We start from the raw sequence: 3744 nt of genomic DNA on the forward strand, positions 1-3744 counted from the left end.
AGGCAGGTCTGAGCAGTGTGAGACGGACCCTCCTTGTCCCTGCAGCTGCCAGAGAAGATGCAGCTTGTGACAAAGCCTGAATCACCTGCCCGCTGCACAATGGCTGGCACCACCTATTTGTTTCAAACAAGCTATTTTAGCAGCTGTCAGATGGAAATGGCTTTCAGCTGCTGACAACCTGTGCCCTATGCAAACCAGGGGACGTGTCATGGAAACGTGCATAAATATTCATGTGGGACTAACAAAACCAAAAGTGCAAGGACGGTTATCAGAGCTCCTGCATGAATATATTGTAGCTGGCCCTGCTGTGTTGGTTTTAGTGTGATGAATGCAGGGTGAGTGTTTTGAAGCAACGTTGTCCTTTTTACGTTTGTGAGAAAAAAATCCACGGAAGGCAGTGGAGTTGCAGGGCTGAGTGAGTAAGAGCAGGATTTGTGTCCCTGTGTAACGCAGGCAGTTCTAGATCGGCATTGCCGTTCATCGTGGGGGATCACTGAAACCTGGTAGTGAGAGAAAGGAGTTGTTGTGTTTAATTATTCTGTTTGCATTTCTCTTTTGAAGCCACATATGAGGAATTGAAAGTTTCTCACTCGATCTGTGCTGGGTCCTTAAGGAACGCGAGAACCCAGTGGCTGAGTTCAGTGTTTTAGGCTTTTAAATTAATTAACTGATTTCAAGAATAGGAAAGTATCTGATTTTGTCAAGACATGAGAATTTCTCAGCATTTCTCACCCTGAAGCCTCAAAGCTTTGCTATCAAGGTAGAAACGTTGTGAGTCAGTCTCTTTAGACAGACTGTTTTACAAATTAATTCTGCCAATGTGTCTGCATGGGATTATTTTTAAAGCATTTTGTTTGTACCGTGCTTTTACTTTTCTCCGCAGATTCTGGATAGCCATGCTGAGAGGGGATGTTCAGATTAAACTACATGACGGGGATGATGAAGATTCTGTAACAACAGAGTCAGTGGGAAAGGATGACGGTCCTTTTGAAACTCTGCCTTGGTAGGTACCTCTAAGGTACGTAAGAAGCCAGTGATACGCATAGTCTCACGTTTCTCTACCATATCAATAACTTGCAGTAACATTCAAAATCTGCAAAGTGTTTTTAATCAGTCTTCTGTAAAAGTAATCATTTTTTGTGAGACAAGTAAAGCCATCTTCATATATTCCTTACATCTTTTACCTCTACTCCCCTGGAGTCAAGTTTACTATTAACATTCACTAAAAAGTTGCTGTCTTTAGGGTTGCATAAAAAGGTGCAGAGCTGGACAGGGATTAAAGGATCAGTCCTACAAACTGTTGGAACACAACAGATTTTACTTATGAGAGCTTCAGTGGGAAAAATTCACCAGTGGTTTGACTCTGCTAGAAATGGTTCAGATTCAGTCTTGAGTGGGACTGACCACATGAGAAATTTTTCTTGGTTATGTGCAAACAAGACAGAATCTATGAAGGCATCCAGCTGATTAGGTCCATGTAAATCTGAAAATAGTTATAAATTGTTTCTGGTGCTTTAATTCCCTTGTATACTTATCCATATAGCCTGTATATGTATATTTTTGTGGTAAAGATGTCTTGTGAAAATGAATTCAGTGTTTCAGATAAAGAAGGATATTTTAGTTAGAAGCTGTTGTCATAATAGTTACACAAAAGGATTCAAACATTCTGTAACTTGCTATGAATAAAATATTAAAAGATACAGGTGTTGTTCCTGAACCATCAAAGAGTTTTCCACTGCCATCGTGTTTTATTAAAATGAAAAGAAGAAGATAAAAGAAAAATTAAAAAAGAACAGAACCATGTGCTAATCCTTTCCTTTGTTGCTTAAGGGAAGTTTCAGTATAAGGTAGCAATTTCCATATCATTTGAATAGCAGTTGCAACCCATTGATGTTTAAAGTAAAACGTGCAACTACTATAATCAGGAAAACAGATGCGAATGCCTTGTCTGTCTTTAAATGTAGCTCCCTGCTTGCAGTCTCGATTAGACGTAGAGTAGGAAACTCGATCAGATAATTAAAAGCATAGAAGCTGTTCTTTCATTTCTTTCATAGCAACAGTTTGTTCAAAGCCAAGCTGGAGCGAGCTGGGCTGGCTGCAGCACAGTGCGGGGAGGGTCCCCGCAGCATCCAGCCCTCCCCGCCGGGATGCAGGAGATGCTGCAGCCTGGGTGGCTTTGGAGGTGGGAAAGGGACCCGTCACCTGCCTCTGGGGACAGGAATGGCCTTTTAGTTCTGCTGGTGCCCGGTGGCATCCCAGTGCAAGTCTCCGCACATTTTTGTAAACAGGCAATAACAAAAATAAATGGCATTTAGCATTTAGATCCCAGCCCAGTGGTTTTGTTTGTGCAGGGTGCAGTGTAGCAGGTTAAATAAAATCCCGTTGAATTCCCTGAGCTCTACCATCCCAGGCTTTGAGTGGCTGGAACCATTCCTTAGAGGACTTTTTAGCTCTAAAAAAACCTTGTCACGGTATGAAGAAAGAGTTTACTTTATCCTTTGCGTTTCCAAATTAAACAATGAACACATGTTGATGGTGCTTTTCTCTGCCCGGTGTATCTGAGCTGCTGGCAGAACAACTAGGGCCAGCTAGGGATTTCCATCAGAGCGATTTCTGAGTGAAACCGCCCTTCTTGGAAAGGGAAAACTTCTCAGGAAAAGACCTGGCTTCTGATCTAATTAAAATTAAACTTCTGATAGATGAGTTACATTGAGGACAGCTTGGCTATCCACCTGGGTAAAGGGGTCTTCTCGATTTCTGTGAGGTGTCTGCTGGTAAAACCCGCCTCGTGTCTGTGTCCAGGAGCTGTGCTTGTCCTGGGCAAGGGAGGAAGTTGGAGGTGACACAGCTGCCACCTCCCTCAGCTCCTGCTGCCACCGTGCCAGGAAGATGGGGCTGCACAGGGGGAGGCCCCGGAGCTGCCCCATCGTCTCTGAAGTCCCTTCTATTTTTTTTTTCCTGGATGGAGAAAGAACATGAAATGGATGAGGCCTCCCAAACAGGTTCCTGATGGGATGAGAAACCCTGCTTTGCTTCTTCTAAAACACTTTCCTGGAAAAAAGGCTGTATTTTTTTTTATTAGTATTTTTCCTAACCAGGAGGCATCTCATGGAAAAGGATTTCCATCTTGTGGTCAGCTGTGGTAATAAAACACTCCTGCTGGGGTTTTCGTGGTGGTGTTTTGTTTGGGTTTGTGGTATTGGTGGTGTTGTTGTTTGTTTGTTTGTGGGGGTTTGGTTTGGTTTGGTTTGGTTTTTTTCCCCCCAGAAAAACACAACACTTTTAATGAGAAATAACACAAATCTGTTAATCTGTTGTAGTTCCTTGTAAAGGTAAATGTCGAAGACCCTGCAAAGTCTGCTTGCATTTGTACTTGGGCACGTCTACCTATTAAGGAGTAGCCTCCTTCAGAAAGTAATCTTTGGAACAAAACAGAATTGGGAAAGGTATTAATATAAACTGTTCATGACAGAATATTCAATTTTGACAGGTTATCCAGTATGTCAGCCTCAGGAGCCGTGCACAAGGGCCCAGTCAGAATTGTTTGTAGCCTTGGGGAGGAGAGGCAATTGCTCCTGAACTTCTGGGAAAATTTCTGTCCAGAGCCAAATATTGTTGCTTGGATTGTTTTCTATTCCAGGATGACTCTGAGGCTCCATACGACGTCATCGTAACTTCATGCAGATATTTGTTCTTCGGGACAAATTTTGAAACTTGCGCTGTAATCTCGAAATAGTAAAATGC

At 42.6% G+C, this 3744-nt stretch overlaps 1 long non-coding RNA gene across 1 annotated transcript; it reads left to right on the forward strand.

Annotated features, from left to right (window-relative positions):
- Positions 1–256: 256 nt before the first annotated feature.
- On the forward strand, positions 257–3441 carry LOC135994833 (uncharacterized). Its single transcript, XR_010607047.1, has 3 exons — positions 257–335; positions 884–1003; positions 2803–3441. It is a non-coding gene; the product is annotated as an uncharacterized LOC135994833 (long non-coding RNA).
- Positions 3442–3744: the final 303 nt, after the last annotated feature.

Source organism: Caloenas nicobarica, chromosome 15 (assembly GCF_036013445.1).
Source record: "Caloenas nicobarica isolate bCalNic1 chromosome 15, bCalNic1.hap1, whole genome shotgun sequence".
Classification (NCBI taxonomy): domain Eukaryota; kingdom Metazoa; phylum Chordata; class Aves; order Columbiformes; family Columbidae; genus Caloenas; species Caloenas nicobarica.